Source organism: Microcebus murinus, chromosome 20 (genome assembly GCF_040939455.1).
Source record: "Microcebus murinus isolate Inina chromosome 20, M.murinus_Inina_mat1.0, whole genome shotgun sequence".
In the NCBI taxonomy this organism is placed as follows: Eukaryota; Metazoa; Chordata; class Mammalia; order Primates; family Cheirogaleidae; genus Microcebus; species Microcebus murinus.
Window position 1 is genome coordinate 34828563 of NC_134123.1, and position 26722 is coordinate 34855284.

The 26722-nt window shown below is 64.5% G+C and overlaps 1 protein-coding gene across 1 annotated transcript in view; it reads left to right on the forward strand.

Moving 5' to 3' along the window:
• Positions 1–256: 256 nt before the first annotated feature.
• Positions 257–26722, forward strand: part of ZNF469 (zinc finger protein 469) — a 44501-nt gene continuing 18035 nt past the window's right edge. The window contains exon 1 of the mRNA XM_075995862.1: positions 257–496. The gene's annotated coding sequence lies outside the window, so the exon portion shown is untranslated. The remainder of the gene's footprint in view (positions 497–26722) is intronic.

The window sequence follows — 26722 nt, forward strand, 5'->3', positions numbered from 1 at the left end:
CGAGCCGCTCGGGGCTGCCAGTTTGGGGGCGGGCGGGCCGGGGACCGCCGAGAAGGGGCTCTGGAGAGAGACAGCTTTCCCATCCGCCCCCCATGGCCAGGGTGGATCCTCGGATCCAAACACCTAGGAAAAGCGGCGCTAAAAATAGCCGGGGTGGGGGTGGGGTGCAGGGGGCGGCGAAGTGTGTAACCTAAGCCGGGAGCCTCCGGGGGCAGACCGCGGGCTGCGCTGCTCCGAGCACCGGCGGCGGCTGGAGCTGGCGCGCGGGCCGCCGGCTCCGCGACCTGGGCAGGGTGGAGGCCGCCCCCGACCCTCCCACCCCGCCCCGAGGCGCAGCGCGGCGGGGCGGCTCGGTGCCGGCGGGCGGGCGGGCGGGCGGCCCGGGCGGGCCTGCGAGCGGGCGGGGATGAGGACCGGGCGCCGGCGGCCGCTCGCCTTCCCGGAGTTCCACTGCGGGCGGCCAGCGCGGCGCGCGGAGCGGGCCTCGGAGGCGGAGGTGAGTGTGGACGCGCCGCCGGGCTCCGGGACAGGGCGCCCGAGGCGGGCGGTGCCGCGGAGACTGGGCCGGGGCGCGGGTGTCCCAGGCTGCGCCGCTCTCCTGGGGTCCCCAGCCGGGTCCCGCATCCCGTGCGCCCTCGGTGGCGCGCCCAGTGGCCCGGACCCCCCACCCCCACCCCAGCCCCCGCCCATCCGCCCGGGCGGGGGCGTCGGGCTGCCGACCCCAGGCCGGCTCGCTGGGCACTTGGCAAAGTGCAACCCAGCGCCCGGGGCTGCGAGCGGAGCGGGCGCTCGGAGCAGGGCTGCGGGCGGCTCATTCATCGCGGGCGAGCGTCCCTTCCCGGGTTGCGCCGCCGCCACCTCCTCCGAGCCGCCCCCAGGCGTGCTGGCCCCGTGGCGCTCAGAGCAGGGCGTGGGGCGGGCGCGCGCGGGGCGGCGGCGGGTCAGCGCCCTGGGCGGGGCCTGAGTCTCTCCAGCCGACCCCTGGGGGCTCGACGCCCCGGGCTCCTGCACCAGAGACCACGGGCGCCCCCACCCAGCCCCGCAACCCCGGCAAGCTCGGGTGCCCCGGGAGGCGGCCGGACCGTGGGGACGCGGCGCCCCGCGGCGGCTGCCGGAAGGGAAGGCCAGCCGGGCTCAGGGGACTTCCCTTGGCCACCCAGACCTTGTCCCTGCACCCCGGGGATGGAGGGACAGGCCGGCGGGGGGCGGGGGAGGCGGGGGTGTTCGGAGGGGGGCAGGGAAGCTGCGGTCAGCTCCTGCTGCTGCGGCTTTGGCCCAGGCGGAGGTGTTAACTGCTTCGCCACCGGACTTGAGCCGATGCCGGTACCGTATAGGGACTGTGCCACGTATCATGGCGTTTGAAACTCACGGCACGGGATGAGTGGTACCCCGTGTTTTAGATGAAGAAACCAGTGGTCAGAGTGGGCCCAGGCTACACAGCCGCTAAGCAGCAGAGTTGCAGACAGCCCCTTTTCTTTATGCCAAGATAGACCCTCGGCCCCTTCTCCCTGCCGGCCACGTCTCCCTGCCGGCCACATCTCCCTGCCGGCCCCTTCTCCCTGCCGGCCACGTCTCCCTGCCGGCCGGACAGATGTGTATCTCGGCCTCTGTGTGCCCGGCCTGCCCTAGGTGCCCCCAGCAGTCAAGCCCCTGCCTTCCTGGAAATAAACACGATGAACAGGTAAAACACCTGGACGGAGTTAGCCCGGGAGGACTAAGCAGGGGAGGAGGAGGCAGGGGTAGAGGTGCGGTTTCAGGAAGTGCTGGTGGGGCAGCCTCTGGGAGGGTGGCCTGGGAGGGACGGCCCGTGTGCCGGCAGGTTCCAGACCACAGGGCAGAGCCTGCCCAGAGCCGGGAGTTCTCCACTCCCTCCCCCCTCCGTGATGGGAAAGGGGGAGGGTGTTTGAGGGAAACAGGGAGGCCGGGCTGGGAGGCTCAGGTGAGGAGTGTGAGGCTTGAGACTGGAGCCCAGATGGGCAGCCCCGGGCAGTGTCCGGAGACCGGCGAGCCCGGGGATTTCAGAGTCTTTGGGGACCGGGAGGTCATGAACTTCAGCTCCCTCATCAGTACTTCAGTCTCCACCAGACCCCACCTCCTGGTTGAATACCTACTCTGCTTGAATACCTCCAGTGACGGGGAACTCACTCCCTATCACAGAAGCTCCTTCCTGGCCATTCCAGTGGGGCTGCCGCTGGATCATGCTACAGGGTCATGTGGCAGCCCTGCTCCTGCCTGTGGTGTCTGTGACCCTGGCCCTGCCGTCCTGGGGCAGCACACACTGGTCAGGTTCACACTCGCACACGGTTGACATCCTCACTGCCTTCTTCTGAAATCTGGACACCACCGATGGTGCCGGAGATGTCAGTTCATGCCAGAGTCCTCTGGGGCCCTCAGACGTCTAAGCCGACCCCCCACCCCCACCAGTTCTCCCTTCTGGTTTCGACTCCTACTGGGAATTCGGTTCCCCTGCCAGCCTCCTGGGCTGGGAACATGGGGGGGCGGGGGGAGGCCGTGCTTTGGAACAGCTGTTCCCAGGCCGTGTGGCCTTCAGCCAGTCACCAGACCTCTCTGGGGCTCGACCGTCCCATCAGAAAGCCCCTACAAGGACCCAGGCTGGGACAGGCCGATGCAGTGACCACCCTGGGACAGGCCTGCCGTGCTGTGAGTGCTTGGTCCTGCTGGCTGCTCTGGTCACACCCCGGGTTTGGGGGAGGCTCACTCCGCAGGGTCTGTGTGTAAGGAGTTTTGAAGCTTCCTCGTTTGTCCTCACTGTTCCCCATGGTGGCCATGGCTGGGATGACAGACCCTGCCCTCGCGGACTGACTATTATCTCGTACTTCGCTGTGAAGCTAGCTGAGGATCTGCCATTTCCCCGGGTGGAAGGAAAGGCGGGTTGGGACAGTTGGGCAGGTTGTTCACTGCACAAGAGCACACAGCCTGTACCCTGCTCAGCAGGCCTCCGCACACCCCAGGGCCGCGTCCACCCAGGGGAGTGCCTAGCCCTGTGCACCCTAAGGCACCCACAGCACCAGTGGTGGCCCCCGTCTAGAGCTGTATGGTGTATGCGCACGGCTGTCCTTGTTCCTGAGGACTGTACATGCAACCCCATCACATGTGCTTGCTGGAGGCTGCCCCGAGAGGCCCAGAGAGCCCAGGCCTCTGTCATTTCCGACTCGAGGTCCCCTGGTGCCGCACCAGGTGCTGCCGTCAGCCGCCCCGGCCCCCTCAGCATTCAGCATTCTTCCGGGCCAGTGTCATGCTCAGATCTTCCCCCTCGGCCCGGGCGCTCCGTGCCAGCTCTGGGGAGGGGTGGGAAGCGGGCGGCGGGGACCCGCCCCAGGGCTGCCGGGGGACTGTGGGGCCGGCCGCGGCCAGCGCTGCCTCCAGATGTTCTTCAAAGCCTGCGGGCCCCACCCCCTCGCCCCTGGCCTGTGGTGGCTCGTCCCAAGTCCCGGCAACCAGAGAGTGAGCTCAGCGACTGGGCTGGCACCGGCGGGCGCTTGGGGGCTGTGACCCCCACGTCAAACTGTAGGCTTCCTGCTCGTCACTCACCCGGGCACTTGCCGGGATTGAAGTGGCCGCGGGGAATGACGTTGTTGTTTGAACGGAGCCGGCTTGGGCGCGGAGAATTCCAAATATAAGCCCCGCTGTGGCCGGGAGGGTGGCAGGCACGGCTTGTCTGGGGGACACCGGGGGCTTGCCTGGCACGCCCGGCGGGGTCTCCCGGGCACCCCCTGACCCCGTCTTTCCCACCAGCAGCTCCTGGAGCCGGAAGGGCCTGCCGTCTGCCCTGAGCAGTGGGCGGCGAGGGTCTCCTCCGCCCGAGGGCCTCACCCCTCCCCAGCCCCAGGGTGGGTGGGGGACCTCAGCACAGAAGCCTGGGGACCTCGGAGCCCAGACCGAGTCCCGCTCGGCCCCTCGGGCTGCAAGAGCAGGACGAGGCAGGTTCGCATCACAGAGTGGGCTGGGGAGGCCACCTGGTCCTCGGGACCCCGGAGTGGCCGCCTAGAGCAGGCGAGCGTGCGTGTGCACAGCAAGGGGGTGACCGGGCGGGGCAGGAGGTGACCGGGCCGGCGCGTGTGTGTGGACGGGGCCGGGACCCGCATGGGCAGCTGTGCCCGGAGCCGCTCCCCACACCCGGCTCCTCCTGGCGAGCGGGCGGCGGGACGGGGGACATTCCAACCCCTGGCCGCCTGCGAACAGCGCCCGAACTGTCTCCTCGCTGCTTGCGGGGCCGGCGTCCCAGCCAGCGGCCAGACAGAGCGCACATTCATGAGCGGCCACCGAGGGGCCCCGGCCGGCCGGGCACGGCAGCGCCTGCAGGATGTCACCGCGGAGAGCGGCCCTGGGCGGCATTTTCCGCATTCCTGCAGGGCTGCCGGGCCAAGGTGGCCGCAGGGAAGCAGAGCCCGCTGCTGCCTGCCGGCCGCTCCGGGTCTCGGCACAGCGGCGGCCGGGCGGGACACGCTGCAGAGCTCGGCGGCGGCTCTGCCATCCGGGCGGGGCACAAGTGCGGCCTCCCTCGGACCCGGGCCAGACGGTGTGCAGCCAGGACGCCCGGGTCCCTGTGTGGGAGGACACGGCCCTGCCCGGCGCGGCCGGAGCCCGTGCGGCTGCCATCTCCGCGCCTGCACCAGCCCGTCGGGGCAGGAAGCTTTTTAAAGATACAGTTCTCCTACCGCATGATTCAGCCTGCTGGTTTTTTCTTTCTTTTTTTTTTTTTTTTTTGAGACAGAGTCTCACTCTGTTGCCCAGGCTAGAGTGAGTGCCGTGGCGTCAGCCTAGCTCACAGCAACCTCCAACTCCTGGGCTCAAGCAATCCTCCTGCCTCAGCCTCCCGAGTAGCTGGGACCACAGGCGTGCACCACCAGGCCCGGCTAATTTCTTTCTATTTTTAGTAGAGACGGGTCTCGCTCTTGCTCAGGCTGGTTTCGAACTCTTGACCTTGAGTGATCTGCCTGCCTCGGCCTCCCAGAGTGCTGGGATGACAGGTGTGAACTGCCACGCCCGGCCCACTTCAGCCTTCGACCGTGTGCCACTCAGCGGGCCTCAGCACACCCACAGGGCTGTGCGGGCAACGCCGCCACCTAGTTTTAGAACGTTTCCATCACCCCAAAAAGAAACCTGTGCCCGCAGAGAAGTCACTCCCATGCATTCCCCCTCCACCCAGCTCCGAAAGCCACTGGCTGCTTCTGTCTGCAAGGATTCGCCTGTGCCGGACGTTCGTGTACGTGGGACCCTACCACGCGTGGCCTTTCGTGACTGGCGTGGCTTCTTCCATGGAATGTCACGTCCTCGAGGCCCGTCGTGCCGTGGCATGTCGTTCCCCCTGACGGCCGGGTGACACTGCGCCGTGCGGACGGACCGTCCAAGGACCCGCGTCCACCATTGCTCACCCACTGGTCCCCTCCTCGTGGCCGTTGTGAATCTCGCTGCCATGGCCTCCATGGCCCTGTGTCCATGTGGGCGTTGCTTTCGTCTCTCTCGCGTGGGTTCCTCCGAGTGGACTCTCGGGACCGCTTGGTCACTCTGGGGAGCTGCGGCGCCCTTTCCCGCGGGGCTGCCCCGTGTCCTGTGCCAGGTGTGTGTGTGGGGGGGGGCAGGCACCTGTGAGCCTTTCCCAGGACGAGGGGGCCAAGCTCAGAGAGGGCAGGGCGCCGGCCCGGGGTGCACAGCTGGGGACGAGAGACATCCCAAGCTCTGCCCCGGGATGGGGACATCGAGGCGCAGAGAGCAGCCGCGTCTTTCAGGGACGGGAGGCTCTGTCTTGCCGCCCTCCCCGTCTACCGAGAAGGCCACAGTGCCCGCCCATGCGGCACTCGCACTGCCCCTGGCCGGGCTCCGGTCCGCACCAGGTGCAGGGTGTCTTCCCCACGGCAACCGCACGTGGCCGCGCGTCGTGGCTGGGCCCGCTCGGGGAGCAGGGGCGAGGTCCGGGTGGCCAGGGGAAGGCCCTGAGCCCGGCTGGGCCTCCCTTCCGGCCCGTCTCACGGCGGCCCAGGGGGTGCCCGCACCTGCCCCGCCCGCAGCCACTCCCTGGTCCGGGACGCACAGCTGGACAGGCGTGCCCTCCGTCCGGCAGAGCGCCCGCAGCCCCTGCCCAGAGCTGGGGGGCTCGGGCCGGACCGCTGACCCAGGCTGGGCCACGGGCTCCGTGTTGCCTCCTCCAGCCGGCACTCCCCGGTCTCGCTCTTGCTCCGGCTGGCCTCAAACTCCTGACCTGGAGCAATCCTCCCTCCTCGGCCTCCCAGAGTGCTAGGATTACAGGCGTGAGCCGCCGCGCCCAGCCTCAGGTTCATTCCAGCTGTAGCACAGGTTGTCCTGATTGTAAGGCACCATCACGTGGCACACTTAGGAGTCCCGGAAAATAATTTTAAAACAGTCATTCGCTGTGCGAATAGCACTGAGCACATCCGCGCGAAGATCTGTCAGCTCTGTGGTGGTGACAGGCATGACGGGTGCGTCACTGTGAACGTTTCTAGTTTAACATGTGCTGGAGACAGACGAGCACACGCTTTGGCACGTGTGTGGCCGCGGTGCCACAGAGGGAGACGGCGTGTGCACATAGCTTGTTTTAGAATATAAGTGGCATTAGGAGGTGCATCCTGTCACCCTGCCCCTCCACGCCTTCCCCTGAGACCAGTCTGGTCTGCAGGCCGGGCAGGGGCGTCCACAGCCAGGGCTTGCCAACGGGGGCGAGGCGTGGACGCCACCCCCAGGTCGCCCCTCTGGACAGCCGAAGCCAGCAGGTGAGACCCGGGAGGCAGTTCAGTGCGTGAGGACACAAGAAAGGCTCCCTGAAGCAAGGGGCCTCTGAGCTGGGTTTTGAAGGATGAGTAGGAGTTTGCCAAGCATTCTGGAAGGCAGAGGGTGTTCCAAGCAAAGGCACAGACACGTGCCTCTGGTGGCTGACCCCAAACCCTGGGCAGCTCATCGCCGACAACTCCGGAAGGCCCAGGCTCCCGGCTCCGGTGACATCAGCCGCCCAGGCCCGAGCGAGCCGGCCGCGGTCAGCCTCTGCAAACCAGGCTGCTTGCCCGGGAATGGGGGGCAGCTCTGCCTGTCCCCTGCCCGCTGTCACGGGACAGTGGTTGGGAGGTGGGTTGTGGAATCCTCCCCCCACCGCCCCCGCCACCTCCTGCCTGTGAGATGGAGGGCAAGGCACCCCACCTCAGGGCCTCAGTTTCCTCATCTGCAAAATGGGGCCACGAGAAGTGGGAGGAGGCCCTGGGAGCTTGGGGCGGCCCCGCTGCAAGGGGCGTGGAAAGAGCCTCGCTGCGCGGGGGGCCGTGAGCTCCCGCATTCAAAGCTGCCACGTAGTGCCGGGCAGGAGGCCCACGGAGCCACCCGGGCTCCGTGGGACCGTGCACTTGGCCGTCTGCGCCTGCTGCGTCCGGGAGTCTGTGACTCCCCTCTGACCCAGATAAAGCCCTCGGGGAGAGCCAGGCCAGGGGCAGCGTTTTGCACAGAGAGAGGACTCCAAGAGTCCCCGTCTCTGCCACTCCAGGCACGGGGCGCCCCTCTCTGCACCTTGGGGTCCTCTCTGTACAGTGAAGGGGCTGGAAGGTTCCGGAAGGCCCAGGCTCAGCCCCTCCAGAGGCCACCGTGAGCCCCAGACCCGAGGCCCACGCTGCGGGTGAGAAGGTGCCTGGGACGGGAAGCAGCAGGGAGCGGCGTGGCCTGTGGCCACGGTGAGCACGTGACTCTCGCCTCCCGAGCGTCGCCAGCTGGGAGGACGGGGGCCCGGCACGGCCGCCTCCGCTTGGCTTTCAAGAGAAGGCGGGAATCAGGACTTTCATATAAAACCTCTTCCTTTGAAATGGTTGGCAGCTCATCCGGGAATTCTTGAAAGGGCGTTTTCGAATCCCGTACAGACCAGGTTTGCAGCCTCTGGGTCAGAGCTGTCGGATAGAAATATCTAGAAAAATATAGTTAACATATGATATGCAGTCATGTGGATCCAAGTGACTTTAGCCATTAAAAAAAAGGGAAAAAAAAGATATGATATACAACATAATAGAATAAATATATAGTGTGCATAATATGACGCATAAGTATAATCTAACATGCAATGCGTAATATAAAAGCATGACAGTGTGAAATGCAACATTAGCATAGCACAGCACGATACAATATAACATAATCTGAGCTACAATTGCAAGCTACATGGGTGGTCATTTTGTAGCCACGTAGAAACACAGAAAAAGAAACGGGAAATACATTTTATCTGGCGGAGTATCTGTAAGCCTGGTTCTTTGCCGGCCGCCACGAGGGCGTGCGGGTTCTTGCCGGCCGCCACGAGGGCGTGCGGGTTCTCCACCCCCGCCCCAGCCAGATCCCGCCGGGCCGGCCGCGCACAAGCTCTCGGGGCGCCTCCGTCCGTGGCTCAGCCCTGCACCCCTGGTCCCTCGGCGCCCTGCGGCAGAGAGACTGTCCCCACGCCAAACCCCCAGCGCGGGGGCCCCTCCCCAGCCCCGGCCACGTGGCTCACACCCGCCGGCCCGATTTCCCCGCAAGCTGCACCAGGCCTCTGCGGCCACGGCGGGCCTCCTCCTTCTCTGGGACTCGGCTTCTTAACGTGGGGCTGGTGGCCCTGGATCACACTCTCTCTCGGGGGCTGCTTGAGCCGCAGATTCCCTGCCCCGCCCGGGCCCGCTGCGTCAGGATCTCGGGGCTGGGGCTGCACCTGCACAGCCCCTGCTGGTCGCCTGTGTGCACGCTGAGCTTCCAGACCGAAGTCTCTTCTCTCTGTGCCTCTAGGTGCTTCATTCCAGGCACCGGGCAGCGGCTGTGCCCAAACCCGCCACTTCCTCGCTCACGCCACCCCATTGCACACGCTATTTGCCTCCACTTGTTTTTGTTTTTGTTTTTCACAAAAAGCACTTGCATGTATTTTTTTGTTTTTTCACTTATTTTTTATTTGCCTCCGTTTGGAATGCTTGGGGTACTCCTATTCATCCTTCAAAACCCACCCAATATCATCCTCCCTTCCCTCTGAGAAAAGGCTTCCCTCCTGAGGCAGGAATGCCTCCCCCTGGGCCTCCGCTGCTCCTCGTTAAACCCGCCAGGGGCGCGCAGGTCCCTGGAGCGCGCTGACACCCCACGAGGGCCATGACGACTGTCACCTCCTCTCTGAGTCCCACAGTCCGCCAGGCCATGGCACGGGGGGATGGGGGGGTGTTGCGCCTCGGAGCGCGGGTGTGGGGTAAATCCAGGCACGCGTGGGCGGGGCGGTCTCTGCGATCTCGGTAAACATCTGGCCGCGGGGCCTGGCAGGAAGCCGAGCCCGCGGGCACCGCTCAGCCGGCGGCCGGCCGCGGCGGGTCTATAAATACACCCTAAACACGGAGCGGCCCACGTGCATTCCTGCCGCGCCCGCCCTGCGGAAGAAAGGCAGCCGGCGGCACCCCGGCTGGGGCGGTCACTCCCGGTGAGTGGGGACGTGCCCGCCGCGGGGTCGGCTCGGGGCCCGCGGCATCCGATTGCGAGGCGAGCCGGGCGCTCGGGCCGCGGGGCGCTGGGAGGCCGCGTTTAGCTCCAGGAGATCCCCCCGGCCAGCGGCCTGCTTTTCTTGGATGTCTAGGCGGTGTTTATGCCGGGCTGGTGCCTGGGTCGTAATTAGCGTCCCCGGAGGGTGCCTGGAGGGATCTGCCTGCCTGCCGTGGGCGGGGGGTGCCTGGGACCCAAGGCCCTGCTGGGCGAGGTGGGTGGCGCCCAGACCCCGAGGGGGAAAGGGTCAAAGGTGGGCTGGACCCAGGTGGAGGGGGGGTGCTGTCCACGTCCTCAGGAAGAGGGAGAGGGGTGGGATGGGATGTCAGCCATGGGGCTGTGGGCTCTTGTCAAGGTGTTTCACCTGCCTGCGCCTCAGTTTCCCCACCTGAACCCTGGCGTCACAAGTCCTGCCTCCAGGGTTATAACCGGTTTGGCCAGCCACTGGCCTGACGGTGCTCTGCGAGCTATGGGACACGGCTGGTGCTGCTGTTCCAAGGGAGAGCGGAGCAGGCACGGCTGCCCCGGCCCGGCCAGGTGTGCTCGGGAGAGCTGGGCGGGGCCCGCGCGGCGTGGGCGGGGCCAGGGCCGCACCTGCACCGTCCGAGGGAAACGGGGTTCCAGCCACAGTGTCCGATGTGCTCACGTATGCGTGAGACGCAGGTGAAATCAGCTTTTTTTTGTTTTTGAGACAGAGTCTCACTCTGCTGCCCAGGCTAGAGTGAGTGCCGTGGCATCAGCCTCGCTCACAGCAACCTCCAACTCCTGGGCTCAAGCGATCCTCCTGCCTCAGCCTCCCGAGTAGCTGGGACTACAGGCACGCGCCACCATGCCCGGCTGATCGTTTCTACTTTTAGTTGTTTGGCTAATTTCTTTCTATTTATAGTAGAGACGGGGTCTCGCTCTTGCTCAGGCTGGTCTCGAACTCCTGACCTTGAGCGATCCTCCCGCCTCGGCCTCCCAGAGTGCTGGGAGTACAGGTGAAATGAACTTTAATGATGTGTTTTGCTGAACCCAGCATGACCAAAGTATTACATTTGAACACATACTCTGCGTGTTTAAAGACCCTTGATGAAACATTTCTGCTTCTTTTGAACTTGGTCTGTGGAGGCCGGGCGCGCTCACGCGTGGTGCCTTGTAGCCACGCTCGTGGCATTGTGAGCTCTTGGGAGCCACCTGTGGCCAGGGCAGCGAAGGAGGGGCCTGTGGGGGACGGGGGGGGGGTCATGCTCCCAGCTGCCCCCAAGCCATGCCTGGCGTCCCCCCTGCCAGCCGCTGAGCTGGCTGAACGCTGGCTCTGCCTGTTGTTTTCTCGGCCCCCGAGGCCGGGAGTCATGCAGGTGTTCAGAAAGTGAAAGAACACAGTGCCCGAGGGGACGTGGGCTCGGGGTCTTCAGAGCGTGAGGACAACAGGTGGGGTCCCCTTGGACGTGTCGGGGCCTTGTCATCGTGGCTTCTCTGTGGCTCTTCCCCCCATGGTCCCTGCAGACACCTGTGCCCACCTGGAGCCTCCAATCTCTGCTCCCCCCAACGCTCCCTGACCCCCAGAGGACGATTTACTATGCCTCGCCCCCCAGGACGGCTTTGCCTTGCTCAGCCTCTCCGCTCCGGAGTCTGGGCTCTGCTGCCCCATCTGGGCCCGCGCAGCCTCAGGGCGGCTCAGGTGGCCCCCCCAGGAGTGGAGCAGCCCCAGGACCCTTCTGCCTGGAGGCGGGCTCTGCGGGCAGGGCTTCAGGAGGTCGCGGCCAGGAGGAAGTCTCTCCTGTGGCTTTGTAGCTCTGTAGGGAGGTGGACGCATAGATAGATGGATGCACAGGTGCCTACATGCAGAGACGGGTGGGTGTAGACACGTACACACATGCATACATTATCATGTACATGCATACATTATCATGTACGTGCACACACATGTAATTTATATGTTATATATACCGTGTTTCCCCAAAAATAAGACAGGTTTTCTATTTATTTTTTCCTCAAGAAGACACTCAAGGGCTTATGTTCAGGGGACGTGTTATTGTTTTTAAGCACGGTACAACCATCTACATTTATTCAAATACAGTTGAATCATCGTCTTCTGGAACATCATCATCACTCTCCAAACCCGGAATCCCATCCTGAATTTCTTGTGACTCTATTTCCTTTAGAACCATCGGCCCTAATCTCTCCTGTCTCACACTAGAGCTCTCACGGGGCGGATGAGAAGGGCTGCTCGTGTTCTTTCCCACTCTGCAACGACACGCACGGGTTGTGCAGATGCGCTGCGCAGCCACGCCCGTCACTAGGGCTTATTTTCGGGGTGGGGCTTCTATTGAGCAAATGCTTAGAAGTCTTGCCAGGGCTTATCTTATGGGTCGGGCGTATTTTCGGGAAAACACGGTAGTGTAAATATCAATAATACATATAATTGCATATATGCACATATACAATATGCGTTATCCGTCACTGGGTTTGGCCGTGCCGTTCTGGGGTGTGACAGGCCGGGCGTTGAGCGATGCCGTTGCCCGGACTCTGGTCCCGGCCTCCCTCACGGCCACCCCACGGCACTGGAGGCTCAGAGGCTGAGCTGCCGTGTGGGGGGCTGCGCGGCCAGCAAGGGGGGTGGGCGCCCAGAGGAGCGAGCCCTGCGCTCTGCAGTCTTTGACCCCTTCCTTCGCTCTGCGCCGGGCCGTGCTGCAGCCAGCGAGGGCTGCGGGTCAGGTCTGTCCCACCGGGCGGGAGACATTGACGGACGTCAGGCCACAGTCTGGCCCGGACCCATCAGAGGTGCGTGCACCTGTCTTCTGCACCTGCCTGGGAGGTCGGGACCCTGGGCGGCCCGGCTGTGCCTCGGAGGGAGAGACCACGCCCCGCCTGCGTGCTCAGCCAGAGCGCAGGTCTGAGGGCAGCCGTGCCTGCCTCTGCCGCCTCCACCTCTGTGCCCTCCCTCCCTGTGACCTCCCCCTGCCTGGCTGCCGAGCTGTACCTCCCGCGTCCTCCCACTCAGAGTCTCTCGAGTGCAGGTGACAGAAACACGACTCGCATGGCATGAAAGGGAATCTATTGGCTTGTGAGACTGAAGATGCGCACTGATTGGTGGAGAACGGGCTTCAGGCAGAGCTGGATCCAGGCTCTCAAACGGTTGCCTCGCTCTGGCCCGTGGCTCTGCCTTCCCGTGCTGGCTCCAGACTCGGGCACGTTCCCGAACGGGGGCGGAGAGACCCCTGGGGCTCAGGCCTCTGCCCGGCCAGCTCACCTCGTTCCAGTGTCCCGGCCAAGGTCCCAGGGAGGCTCCCACGGCTGGACCCTGTGTCCACCCCGCCCAGTCCCCCCGGCCTGGGGACGGACCTGCGTCCACCCCTGGGACCTGGAACGGGATCAGCCGCCACCCGGGGCTCTCTTTCCTGCACGTCTGCCCCGCCAGCAGCCATGACAACCCTTGGGGAAGGGACGGGGAAGGAGAGAAACTGGGCCGGCAATTTCCATCTTCCCAGGGGTTGGAGGTCAAGGCCGCGTCTTCAGTGTCAGTGACCTTTGCCCATCACACGAGTGTGAGTCTGAATGTTCACGTAGGCGTGTTCGCTCATCGTACGAACGTGAGCTGGATGCATAGAAGGGTAGAGACAGAAGAATGGGTAGGTGGCTAGGTGGGTAGGTGGGTAGGTGGCTAGGTGGGTAGGTGGCTAGGTGGGTAGGTGGCTAGGTGGCTAGGTAGGTAGGTGGCTAGGTGAGTAGGTGGCTAGGTGGCTAGGTGGGTAGGTGGGTAGGTGGCTAGGTGGCTAGGTGGGTAGGTGGCTAGGTGGCTAGGTGGATAGGTGAGTAGGTGGCTAGGTGGGTAGGTGGCTAGGTGGGTAGGTGGCTAGGTGGCTAGGTGAGTAGGTGGCTAGGTGGCTAGGTGGCTAGGTGGGTAGGTGGCTAGGTGGGTAGGTGGCTAGGTGGATAGGTGAGTAGGTGGCTAGGTGGGTAGGTGGCTAGGTGGGTAGGTGGCTAGGTGGCTAGGTGGGTAGGTGGCTAGGTGGGTAGGTGGCTAGGTGGGTAGGTGGATAGGTGGATAGGTGAGTAGGTGGCTAGGTGGGTAGGTGGCTAGGTGGGTAGGTGGCTAGGTGGGTAGGTGGCTAGGTGGGTAGGTGGCTAGGTGGATAGGTGAGTAGGTGGCTAGGTGGGTAGGTGGCTAGGTGGGTAGGTGGGTAGGTGGCTAGGTGGGTAGGTGGCTAGGTGGGTAGGTGGCTAGGTGGGTAGGTGGCTAGGTGGCTAGGTGGGTAGGTGGCTAGGTGGGTAGGTGGATAGGTGGGTAGGTGGATAGGTGGGTAGGTGGATAGGTGGGTAGGTGGGTAGGTGGGTGGTTCTCCTCCGTAGGGTTTCTCTTGGACGTCTGAGCTAAGCTTTCAATGCCTCGAAACTTCGGCAGTCCCCATCCCGGATGACCTCAGACCCCTTCCGTCCCAGACGCGGCTGAGACCGCACCTGGGGTGAGAGCGGAGGGCAGGGCGCGGCCTGGCCCTCGCGCCCGGCCTTCCCTTAGGGGGACGCAGCCCTAGTGGTCGGAGCGCCCAGCCTCCCGGGCCCCGTGTGCCCCGCCCGGAGCCGGCAGGGCGGGACTTCGCACCCGGGTCAGAGGAACAGAACGAGGCCTCGGCAAGGGCGTGCATCAGCCAGCAGTGATTACGTGGCCCCTGCCGCCCACGTGCGCAGTGGGAGGCCCTCGCTCTGAGACCACGTCGCTTCCCTGGCGTGGCCGGTGCCTCCCTCTACCCTCCCGGCCCTTCGTAAAGACACTGAGGGCCGAGGCCGGAGGGGCACGTGCGTGGTGCAGGGCGGACTCGGGTTGGGTCGGTTTGCAGCAGCCCGAGAGTCCGGGGCGGGGTTTGGGACGGACGGTCCGGTTGGGCCGGAATCACTTTCCCACTGGAACATGGTCACTTCTGTAGACCCAGGACACGTGCCGGCACAGCCGCCGGGCTGAAAGCTGCACCTGCCCCGTTTCACTGGGTCCCCCAGCCACCCTCTGGGGGCTACGGGGGGCTCCGTCCCTATCCTCATTCGACAGACAGGAAAACTGAAGCCGAGGGAGGCCAAGTGTCGCAGCTGCCGCTGCTGCGTAACAAACAGCCCCGGCCCAGGGCTGCAGACAACCGCGACGCTGCGTTTTTTCGCCATTCTCTCGTGCTCGTGCCGGTCCCGCGTGGGCGCCGGGTGGGCGCTTTGGTGGGCAGCTGCCCCCCTGGCTGGCGGCGGTCCGAGGCCATGGTCCTGGGACCCTCAGCTCCCCTGCTCCTTTGTGTGATGGCGAGCCCCCAGACTCACACGACGTCACCCCCTCCTCGTCCTGCTGGTCAAAGCAAGTCAGGGCCCAGCCAGGTGCTGGGGCGGGGACACTCCACGTCTCCACGGAAGGTGCCACAAATACCCCGTGGCCACGTTGGATTCTTTGCCCGGTGTCACACGGCTGGGAGATGACGGTGGCTGGGATTCGATCCTGGCGCGTTTGGGACACGGGGCCGGGCAGGAGCGGGAGCTGGGGAGGCACGGGTGTGGGTGGCGGGCACGGCAGAGACAGCCGACCTGCTGGGCCCCCGATCACGGAAAACAGAGCTCTGCGTTACCCCCGAGGCCCCCCAGCTGCCCCGCGTCAGCCGCTAGGACAAGCTAAAGCACTTCTGGTGTCAGAACTCCCCTTGTTGGGGCCGGACACAGATGCTGACCCTCCGCTGGGACCGACCACCCCGCCCCGCCCTCTCCGCTCTGGGGCCAAAGTCCAACACGTCTCCCACGGTGCTCGGTCCCTCGAGGGTGCCCGTGGGCACCAGGGCTCGGGGACCACAGCCAGGGGCGGGCTGGGCTCCAGGCAGCCCCCTCCCCAGAAGGGAGATCCAGGCCCAGCGTGGACCTTGGGTAGCACGGCACAGCGGCCCCGCTGCCCCAGCGCAGGACCCGGGCAAATCTCCACCTCCCCAGCCCTGGACCCGTCATCGGGAAGCGGGGACCACGGCATCGTGCTCGCCTCACGGAAAGAGTGGGGGCCGGCCCACCTGACAGTGCTCACGTGCCGGGTAAAGGGAGGCAGTGGCCGCCGAGGGGAGCCACTCAGCACCTGCCATCGCGCCGTCACTGGGGAGCACAGAGCCCACGGCCTCGTGGCAGGAGGGGACCGGCACCCGGCGGGGAGCCTGGCTTCTGGGGTCCACAGACCTCGGTCTGAGTCCTGGCTCTACCCTAGCTCACGAGTGACCCTGAGCCACACTCCTAAGCCTCAGTGTCCTCAGTGTCACCCGCCGGGAGAGCCGGCTCGGCTGCCCAGGCCAGCGCTCCAAGCCTGGCTGCCGTCAGCCTGCAGGGACGATGGCTCCAGGTTCCAGATGGGGACATCGGGGCTCCGTCGGCCGGCGCAGGGGCGCAGCCCATACCCGGCCCTTGCAGGGCTCCCGGGGACCAGCCAGGCCAGGAAGGGCCACAGTCCCAGGGCTCCTGGGTCTTGGACGCAGCCTGCTCACCCCGGGCTTCCGGAACCCCCAAGCCAGGCGAGCCCGGCGGCCTGCTCCTGGCCAGGGACCCGGCTGCTCCAGATCGGTCCCTCCTCTCAGCTGTGAAAACAGAGCAGCAGCCAGGAGGGCCTGGGGCTGGCTGGCCCCCGCTGGATGGTCGGCGGGTGGCTGGCAGCTCAGGGCCGTCGCAGAGGCTGGGGGCTGAGGGCGAGCTGGGACTGCCGGGGTCTGTCCGTCACTGGGCCGGCGGCTCCTCCTCTGGGTGAAACTGGCAGAGCCAGCCCTGCCCAGGGGTCACCTGGGAGCATTTCCAGTGACCCTAGCACATGGTTATGGTTACCACCGCCAGGGTCGGAGCAGAGGGCCAGGGAAGGCGGCCAGAGTGGGGGATGGGAAGGGGCCCAGAAGCCCTTCCTGGACTGCAGGCCGGGGGGGCCCTGGGGAGTGGAGGGGGAGGGGTGCAGGGGTGTCCACAGTGGGGAAAAGAAGGGATTGTTGCCCCTTGCTCTCCCCCCAGCCCCAGCCCCTCACCGGCTCTTCGGTCCTCGAGGCCTCAGGCACTCCTCAGTTCCCAGCAGAAAGGGGGGTTCAGACCCCAGAGGGACGGGTATGGTCTCTCCCCCTGGGACCCTAGAGCTGATCTGGAGTGAACCCAGGGCAGGGGGAGCAACTAAAGACTGTGCTGTGGGCACCGAGCCATCCAGTCCAGCAATGCCAGGGCCTCTCTGGCCAAGGTGGGGGCATTGGGGGGCAGTGACGTAGTTGGGGGGCAGTGATGCAGTTGCTTACTCCAGGAAACCACAGCACCCTCAGCCCTGCAGTGAGCCGGGGACTGGAGTAGAGCACTTGGGGCCCCAAGACCTGGATTACAGTGTTGACAGTAGATGGGTGGGTGGATGGATGGATGGTGGATGGTGGATGGATGAGTAGATAGATTGTGGATGGATGGATGAGTGGATGGATGAATGATGATGGGTAGATGGATTGTGGATGGATGGATGAGTGGATGGATGAATGATGATGGGTAGATGGATGGTAGATAGATGAATGATGGATGGATGGATGATGGATGGTGGATGGATGAATGGTGGATGGATGGATGGGTAGATGGATTATGGATGGATGGATGAGTGGATGGATAAATGATGATGGGTAGATGGATGGTAGATGGGTGGCTGGATGGTGGGTGAATAGATGGGTGGCTGGATGGTGGATGGTGGATGGATGGATGGTGGATAGATGAATGGTGGATGGTAGATGGATGGGTGGATGGTGGATGGATGGATGAGTAGATGGTGGATGGCTGGATGAGTAGATGAGTGGTGGGTGGATGGATGGATGGACAGATGGATAGATGGGTAGATGGATGGTGGATAGATGGATGATTAGATGAGTGGTGGGTGGATGGATGGATGGGTAGATGGTGGATGGATGGATGAGTAGATGAGTGGTGGGTGGATGGATGGATGGGTGGATGGTGGATGGATGGATGAGTAGATGAGTGGTGGATGGATGGACAGATGGATAGATGGGTGGATGGATGGTGGATGGTAGATGGATGGGTAGATGAGTGGTGGGTGGATGGATGGATGGGTGAATAGGTAGACAAATGAATGGATGGGTGGATGGATAAACAAATGGATGGATGGGTGGATAGATAGACAAATGGATGGATGGGTGGATGGATAAACAAATGGATGGATGGGTGGATAGATAGACAAATGGATGGATGGGTGGGTGGATAAACAAATGGATGGATGGGTGGATAGATAGACAAATGGATGGATGGGTGGGTGGATAAACAAATGGATGGATGGGTGGATGGATAGACAAATGGATGGATGGGTGGGGGGATAGACAAATGGATGGATGGATGGGTGGATAGATAGACAAATGGATGGATGGGTGGGTGGATAAACAAATGGATGGATGGGTGGATGGATAGACAAATGGATGGATGGGTGGGGGGATAGACAAATGGATGGATGGGTGGGGGGATAGACAAATGGATGGATGGGGGGATGGATAGACAAATGGATGGATGGGTGGGGGGATAGACAAATGGATGGATGGATGGGTGGATAGATAGACAAATGGATGGATGGGTGGGTGGATAAACAAATGGATGGATGGGTGGATGGATAGACAAATGGATGGATGGGTGGGGGGATAGACAAATGGATGGATGGGTGGGGGGATAGACAAATGGATGGATGGGTGGATGGATAGACAAATGGATGGATGGGTGGGGGGATAGACAAATGGATGGATGGGTGGGGGGATAGACAAATGGATGGATGGGTGGATGGATGGGTGGGGGGATAGACAAATGGATGAATGGGTGGGGGGATAGACAAATGGATGGATGGGTGGATGGATAGACAAATGGATGGATGGGTGGGGGGATAGACAAATGGATGGATGGGTGGGGGGATAGACAAATGGATGGATGGGTGGATGGATAGACAAATGGATGGATGGGTGGATGGATAGACAAATGGATGGATGGGTGGGGGGATAGACAAATGGATGGATGGGTGGGTAGATAGACAAATGGATGGATGGGTGGGTGGATAAACAAATGGATGGATGGGTGGATAGATAGACAAATGGATGGATGGGTGGGTGGATAAACAAATGGATGGATGGGTGGATAGATAGACAAATGGATGGATGGGTGGGTGGATAAACAAATGGATGGATGGGTGGATGGATAGACAAATGGATGGATGGGTGGGGAGATAGACAAATGGATGGATGGGTGGGGGGATGAACGGGTAGATGGATAAATGCCACAGCTGTTTGACAATATCCGAAGTCCACAGGCATATCCAAGCCTCTGTGGAGACGCGAGAGGAGTGGCCACACTGAGCCCGTGATGCCCCCAGGCCACACTGGCGGGGCCGAGGCGACCGCCCTTGGACTGGGCCGTGAGTTTGCAACGCCCCGCTGGCCTTCCCGGCCGCCACGTGGGCGTTGCATCCTGCCTCGGGGACCGCGGGGGGCCCGGCCTGGAAAGGCAGGGGAGGGGGTGGGCACGCGTCCCCCAAGGTCGGGGCATAAACAGGACTTTGCTAAACACACGCGGGAGCCGAGCAGAGGCCCCAGGAAGGGCAGGCGGGGCTGGGCGGCTCCAGGCACTCCGGGCCGCCCAGCCCCGCCCGCCCGGCGCCCCGGCCAGGAACGCCTCCGGCCCTGCAGCCCTTGGCCTCCAACGCAGAAAAGCCCCTGCAGTGTAGCAGCTCAAGACGGTCTCTGCGTCCTCCCGCCCCCAAACACGCACACACACGCACACGCATGCACTGGAGCGTCTTGGCAGCCGGCGAGCGCTAACGTGGCTGAATTGCTGTGGGGGACTGTGAAGGGAGCTAATTAAAACCAGCTGAGACGTGAAAGCTGGAAGGTGGCAACTGCCAGGGACAGATTTCCACAGGCGCGGGAGGGAGCGGCCCCGCGCTGGCCCTGCCGCCGCCAGCCGCGGTGTCCAGCCGGGCCCAGCGACCCGGCCCGGCCCGGCCAGAGGTGGGCCCAGCCGGGAAACCAGCCCTTCCGTGGGGCCCAGGGCTGAGGGCAGAAACATGAGCATGTCTCAGGGCGGCCGGGCGTATGTGCACATGTGTGTGCATGCGTGTGTCTGTGCACATGTATGATGTGTGTGCCTCAGTTTACCCGCCTGTCCCAGGCGCCCTCCTGGCTGGGAAGCCCCCCCACACGCCCCTCCCCCCAAGGAGAGAGCTGCGCCCCCCACCCCGTGTGCAGCGGGGAGTCTTGAGGCTCTGGAAAGGCCTGTCCCGGGTAGCCTTCACTCTCTGGCTCACAAAGACGGCCACACCACGCCCTCGCTGGGCCTGACGCAGGGGCCACTGGCCACCAGGCGTCCCCCTCGGTGGCATTTCCTCGTGTGTCCCGCCGCCCTCCTCCGACTGACAAAGGGACATTCTCGAGGGGGTGGGCGCCCCCCACGCCGGGTGTGCACGTGCACTGCACACACACGCTACATGTGTACGCGGTTCACGGATGCGTTTTAAACGTAGCTACAAAACACACGCCTTATCCGTGTGCCCCGTCACGTGATGCCGTGCCGGGCAGGGCGGGCGTCCGGGCCGAGCGGCTGCGAGCAGAGGCCCGAGCGCCACGGTGGGTGAGGCCGGGCCTCCACCCTCTGCCGCCCGGGAGGAGAGGCCAAGGCTTTGGGGAGCAGCCGGGAGCCGCCGTCCCCCACGCCGGGTGCACCCGCGGCCCTGCCACGTGAGGGCCACTGAGGAGAGCTGCCAGGTGCCCTGGCGCTCACCCTCGGTGCCCTCTTGCCGCCTGCTGTGTGGCCCTGGGCACGTCACTCAACCTCTCTGAGCCCCGCTGCACAGGGAGCTCACAAGGTCCTTTGCCAAAGAAGGGTTTTCGTGCTCCAGTGGAATGTTCCAGAAACCCCTAGAGCCTTCCTGGCACAGCAGCAACGTACCCAGCCGTGGGGTCAGGGGACGATTGTTGACCTCCTGAGGTTGCCCCAAACGGGGCCACTGGGATGTCAGTGCCGTGGGGTGGAGTCTGTCTCAGCCATGGCGATGTCCTGTCGGGTTGACGTCTACCCCTCTTCCCCGAATGAATGAATGAATGAGTGAATGAGTGAGCGAGTGGGTGAGCAGGGGCCGGCGTCCGGGCGGGAACAGCTTGGATCTGCGGCCCAGGGCAAGGTCACGCTCGACAACCTGCGGGCCGGCCCCGGCCCGCTGGCCTCAGCCCACACGCTGGTGTTTCTGTTTGACGTGAATTTCTGGCCAGCGTTTTAAAACCAGGAGATCTCGCCTTAAAAACCAGATTTCTGGCTTTTCCTGAAGAATCAGAAAGGCTGCCGCTGTCTCCGCTGCGCTCCGTGGCCAGCTCCCGGGGCCTGCGTTTGGGGTGCTGGCGCCGTGGCGTGGGGCAGCCGGGGCCTCTCGGAGAAGGTGACCCTGAGCCTCCGCCAAGCGGGACGAGGTCAGGGTCGGGAGGGGGCCGAGCTGCTGCTGGGCCATGAACCCCCCAAGGCTGTGGCGGAGCCGTCCCGAGATCCCAGTCCTGGTGTCCCCTGCACCCTGGGGTCAGGGGTCCCCGGAGGTCGCGTGGAGGCTCCAGGTCCCTCGGGGCTGGCCCCACACAGCCCGTCCCACCCCTCTGGGCCTGGAGCCCAAGTCCCCAGGGGGGCGGGCAGGGTGGGGTCTGCCCTTGGGGACCGGAGGCCCCTGTGTCTGTCCAGGCCTCCCCGGCCCAGACCCTCAACCCCGGCCTGCCCGCCCTCCCCCAGGCCACGGGGCCTCTGGGGTCTCACACCCGCCACGGCTTCCCACCCACGGGCTCCCCCCCCACCCCCCGCACTCGCACCTGCTGGGGGCAGGTGCACCTGGCCTGGCAGGTGGCCAGCACTTAGGGGGCAGCAGGGAGGGCACAAGTGCTCCTCACCTCCGTGATGAAGAGCCTGTGGTTCCCCCTGGCTCCAGGCACCGCAGCCCCAAGGAGGCCGTGGAGTGGCCACGGAAGTTGGGAAGGTGGCAGCCTCCGGGAAGGCGTGGGAGGGAGGGGGAGGGGGAGCCATGTGCCTTTGAGGACTGGGAACGGGGCCACGTGGGTGGGGGCGGGGCAGAGGCGATGGAGGGAGAGGCCAGTGCGTGGGCCCCAGGGCCATGGGCCGCCGGCCTCCCGAGGCCTGGGGCTGGCACCGCCAAGGCCCTCTCTGCCCTTCTGGGCGGCGGCCTCTGCCCTCAGGCCTGGGCCGGGCCCCAGAGGACAACCCGGGGGAGGGCAGCCTCCTCTTTGGAGCCAGGGCGGCACAGGGCCACGCCACACCAGGCCCTGGGGAAAGGGCGCCCTTGGGGTGCTTCTCAGCGGCCAGATTAGGGCGGGTCCCAGGGCAGGGCCGCCAGCCCGGGTTCCAGCTGCCCGGAGATCGGCCAAGGCCACGCAGCGAGGGAGGCCTGCAGGGCCAGCCACGCCAAGACCCGGGTAGCCTGGCGGGAGACAGTCTCTATGGGAGGGCCAAAGCCCCAGCTGCCCTGCTGTGTGGCCTTGGGCAAGTCGCTTCCCCTCTCTGAGCCTCTGTCCCCTGTCTGAGCAGTGGGGACAACAGAACCACCAGGCATCTCTGCAGGACTCATGAGATAGTGCTCGCGGTTGGCCGCCCCGAGCATCCGTGGCCTTCAGGGACCTCGGTGGGTCAGGCCAACGCGGGCCACAGAGCTCAGACCCAACCCTTGGGCCACGTTTAGGGCTCACCCACCGCCCACCCCAGCCCCCCCTCAACCCCCAGCAAGACCCCAGCCCCGCCGCCTCTCCTGGAGAGAGGAGGGGGTGCCGAGCACGTCACCAGGCCTGTGCTGTGCCCAGTTTCCAGCCAGGCACACTGAGGCTGAGCCCCGGGCCTGGGAACAGCACCAGGGACCCCCCACCGCCACCACGGGGGGAAGGACACGGACTGTCGTCGGAGCTCAGGGCACCCTGGGACCCGCACGGGGACTCACACCGCCCGGGCTCCCACCGAAGGGCGTCCCCAGGGTCACAGCTGGCATCCGGGCGGCCGCCGGACGTCTTCCAGGGACAGGACGACAGACGCGGACGCGGCTTGTCCGGGACCAGAGGAGAGGCAGGGGGTGGGGGGAGCAGGACAGAGCCCGGGCGTGGCCGGCGCAGGGGCAGGTCCCAGCCCCACGCAGGTGCCACGCGGCCCAGGGGCCGGGCGGCTGCACCCTGGGCCGGGTCTCCCCATGGGCCGGGAGCCCTACCCGCGTGTGCCCCGAGCCCGGCATGCTCGCGGGGCTGCTGCCTGGGGGCGCCACGCCGGGACACTCGGCGTGTCCGGGGTCCTTCCTCTGGCCGGGACACGGGCCCCCCACTCGGCAGACGCACGAGACCAGGGCACGCCCCTCCCCGCCCGCCCGTCCGTCCACCCGCCCGTCACTAATCCTCCCGTCCTCAGGAAGCCCAATCATAATCACTGTTAATTGAATCAGGAGGCTGATCGGCTCTGGGGCCTGCGGAGGCAGGAGAGTAATTAACGCGGCCCCGGGCTCATTAATCACACCACTCGGGAGACAGCCGAGCTGGGGCGGGGCGGCAGCGACCCCCACCGGGACCCCGTTGTTCCGTTTCCCGAGCAGAGGCTGCGCTTGGGAGACGTGCTCGGTTTCCAAAAACCAGAGGGGGTGGCTCCCTCCCCGGGGTCTCGGGCTGGCGGGACCCGGACGGCCCCCGTCCCCAGACCCTTCCCCTCTGGCAGCCTCCGTCCCCCAAGACGTGTCTGTGGTGGGAGCAGCTGAGCGAGGCCCCCTCCCTGCAAGAGCCGTGATCTAGAATCCCGGGGCGGGACTCCCCAATGGGCCAGACAGAGGAAAACGCACCCCCGTCCCTGGTTTTCAAAGGGGGTTCCATGGATCCCCAGGGTTCCAACAGCCACGCCCTGGCCAGCGCCCTGGACGAGCCGGCTCTCCGCTGTGGGGCAACCTGGCACTGGCGTCATCCACCTCGGCTCTGCTGGGGCCACTGACCCCAGGACAGTCCCTGCAGGCCGCGTGCCTGGCAGGGAGGGCCCAGTAGTCAGTGCACACTCACGCACTTAAGCCTGCCGTGCACGGGCAGCATCACGGACCCCAGAAGGGGCCCCACAGCTGAGCCTGCAGCCTCTATGGCCTGAGGGGAGTGCGTGTGTGTGCCCACGTGCGTGCCTGCTCCCCTGTGGGGGTGTGCGTGTGCATGTGTGGATATGTACACGTGGTCATGTGCACATGGATGTGCATGTGTGGATGTGCACACGTGGCTCTGCACATGGATATGCATGTGTGGATATGTACACGTGGCTATGTGCACATGGATATGCATGTGTGGATGTGCACACGTGGCTATGTGCACATGGATATGCATGTGTGGATGTGCACACGTGGATATACATGTGTGGATATGCACAGGTGGCTATGTGCACATGGATATGCATGTGTGGATGTGCACACGTGGCTATGTGCACATGGATATGCATGTGTGGATGTGCACATGTGGCTATGTGCACGTGGATATACATGTGTGGATGTGTACACGTGGCTATGTGCACATGGATATACATGTGTGGATATGCACAGGTGGCTATGTGCACGTGGATATGCATGTGTGGATGTGCACACATGACCATGTGCACGTGGATGTGCATGTGTGGATGTGCACACGTGGCTATGTGCACATGGATGTGCATGTGTGGATGTGCACACGTGGCTATGTGCACATGGATGTGCATGTGTGGATGTGCACACGTGGCTATGTGCACATGGATATGCATGTGTGGATGTGCACACGTGACCATGTGCACGTGGATATGCATGTGTGGATGTGTACACGTGGCTATGTGCACGTGGATATGCATGCGTGGATGTGCACACGTGGCTATGTGCACGTGGATATACATGCGTGGATGTGTACACGTGGCTATGTGCACGTGGATATGCATGTGTGGATGTGCACACGTGGCTATGCATGTGTGGATGTGCACACGTGACCATGTGCACGTGGATATGCATGTGTGGATGTGCACACATGGCTATGTGCACGTGGATATGCATGTGTGGATGTGCACACGTGGCTATGTGCACGTGGATATGCATGTGTGGATGTGCACCCGTGGCTATGTGCACCTGAGTGTATGGACAGTGTGCATATGGGTGTGCATACGTGGCTATGTGTATACATGGGTGTGTACACGTGGGGTGTGCACATGTGGGTGTGTGCATGGGTGTGTGCACGTGGATGTGCACGTGGCTATATGCATGTGTGTGCACATGTGCACACATGGATGTGCAGGGGCCCTGAGCACTGACCCCGGGCCAGGCCTGGGATGGGGCTGAGTTGACACACGCAGCCCCACCCTGGTGATGCCAGCAGGGGACATGGGGTGGCAGAGCAGTGAGGGCACCCACCATGCAGAGCCGGGACTGAGGATGGGCCTCAAGGGGTGGGAGCAACCTCAGGCAGTCATTACTCTAGCTCCCTGGTCAGGGAGGGCTTCCTGGAGGAGGTGGCGTGTTGCTGAGCTGGAGGCTGATCCCGGGAGGCTGGGGGAGTCTGGGAGGAGCCCTGAGGGAGGTGCTGGAGCCGCCTAGAGGGTTGAGCCGTGACATCCAGTAAGGGAGGAAGAGCTATCCCCGGGATCGGCGTCGTGCACCCCCAAATCTTGGTCTTTGTGGCACAAAGGGACGGGGGAGGGTGGCGGTGCCCGCCGCTTGCCCCGCGCCAGCTCTCCGCGATCCTGGTGGGGAACAGGACTCTTTCTCTCTGCGCAAACCCCCGCCAGCCGCCTCCCTGTCACTCTCGAAGACATCATCTTCTCCCCACGCGGCTCCTTATCTCCCTCCCGTTAGAGGATCTCAAATGCGCGCCCCGATAAGGCCGGACGGACCCCACTTCCAGCCCCCCAACGCCGGCTTCCACGCTCCCCCGAAGTAATTAAGATAAATGCAGCTGATAACTCGCGCCGCGTTCTCAAACGCGCCCCCCGGGCCCTATCTCAGATATAATTTTACCTGCACAGGTTTATCTGAGCACTCAGGTAACAGATAGTTTTCAAGCAAAGCGGCCGCCTTTGAAGCGAAAGGGAGGGGACGTTTGTGAACTCTGTGCCGGAATGCACCAGGACCGCCGCCCCTCGCCGGGACCGCAGCGCCGAGACCCCGGCGTCTCCCCAGCACGGGCGCGAGGCCGGCGGCCTGCGAGGCATGCCGGGCAGAGGCAGGTGCGTGGGCCTCGGGCACGACCAAGGGCCTCCCTTCTTCCAGCCTCGCGGGCCCAGGCGACCAGGCTCCGGGGGCCCCTGCCCAGCAGAGCTGGCGCACAAGGCATCTGGCTTCGCCCGCCACGCCCGTCGGGGAGCGGCCAGCCTGCTGGGGAGGGTGGAAGGCCAGCAGTGCTGCGGGCTGAGTGAGGGACGGTGGCCAGCACAGCGCACCTCTGGCGGGCTCCGTTGCCGTGGGCAGCTGGAGGCCGGAGGGAGTCGGCCATCAGACTGGACCAGGCCGGCCCCGGGTGGGGCTGGCGCCACCCAGGCGCCCGCATTCTGTGCCCCGCTCTGCTTTCCAGACACACGACGTCACCTGGGATGGGCTGTGCTCTTCTCTGAGCCTCAGTTTCCCCCTCTGCGCCCAGGTCAGGCTGCGACACAGCAGCCCTCCTGGCCCCAGTCCCGCCCTGGGGCTCGTACTCGGTGCCTCCTGTTTGCTGTCCAGGCTGGCGACAGCTGGGGCCCAGGGGGCGCCGGGAGCCGGGCCCTGGGGTTGGGCGTGGACAGGGCCCGGCCCCACCGTGTGCCCGCGGGTGACACTCCGGCCCCGCCTCCACCCTGGCCCGCCTCGACAGCCGGGAGCGCCGGACGCCTCGCACTCCCTGGCCGAGGGCAGGAGGCAGAGAGCCGGTCCCCGCCACGAGGGACAGCGCAGTGTGGCCCTAGGGACAGAAGGAACATCGGGGGAGGAGTCGCCCACTGGCTGCCACGGACAGGCCACGGACAGGCCACGGCGGGCAGGGGAGCCGGCGGCTCTGAGGGGGGCTCTGTCACGAGCTTCAACATCCCTGTGTCTGGGACGGGCGTGAAGACCCGTTCGATCCAACCCCTCGTTTCATAGTTGGGGAAACTGAGGCCAGGAGGCCCGAGGTCGTATGTGGAGCCCCAATTGGACGGTGCAGCCCAGTGTGCATGGCTCCCAGCAAGGCTCGGGGACAGCCCCGGACGTACGGCCCCTCCAGAGCCATGGGAGCGTCTGTCACTTCGG